The sequence below is a fragment of the Eurypyga helias genome, unplaced genomic scaffold (genome assembly GCF_000690775.1).
Source record: "Eurypyga helias isolate BGI_N326 unplaced genomic scaffold, ASM69077v1 scaffold12685, whole genome shotgun sequence".
NCBI classification, from domain to species: domain Eukaryota; kingdom Metazoa; phylum Chordata; class Aves; order Eurypygiformes; family Eurypygidae; genus Eurypyga; species Eurypyga helias.
In genome coordinates this window covers 14,435-14,724 of record NW_010249537.1, presented here as the reverse complement: position 1 = coordinate 14,724, position 290 = coordinate 14,435, and the positions used below count along the sequence as shown (strand labels likewise).

Here is a 290-nt window from a genome sequence, read left to right as displayed (position 1 = left end):
TGCTGACCGTCACGTAACTCCAGAGCTTTAAATGCCTCCTCTCCTAATCTGGTTGATAGTTTCACCTTGCAGCAGGAGCTTGTGTAAACGGCTTTGCTCGAATGGTTCCGTGTCTTCCGTTGCGATGGAGAGGCTCGGCCGATCCGGGCTGACGGCACAGGGAAAACGTCAGCATTCAGAGCTCTGGGTGTTATCTGTGTTTTACTTATCGGAAGTTTGTCCGTTGTTGTCAGAATAACCACAGCCGCCATGGGATATAAATCCTCCTCAGCATGAACAAGCCATGAGGG

The 290-nt window shown here is 50.7% G+C and overlaps 1 protein-coding gene across 1 annotated transcript in view; it reads left to right on the top strand.

The window, feature by feature from the left end:
• The window catches only part of LOC104509454 (membrane-associated guanylate kinase, WW and PDZ domain-containing protein 3), a gene marked incomplete at both ends in the record, with an annotated part of 13,930 nt that overhangs the window by 177 nt on the left and 13,463 nt on the right, over positions 1-290 (top strand). The window lies entirely within an intron of this gene.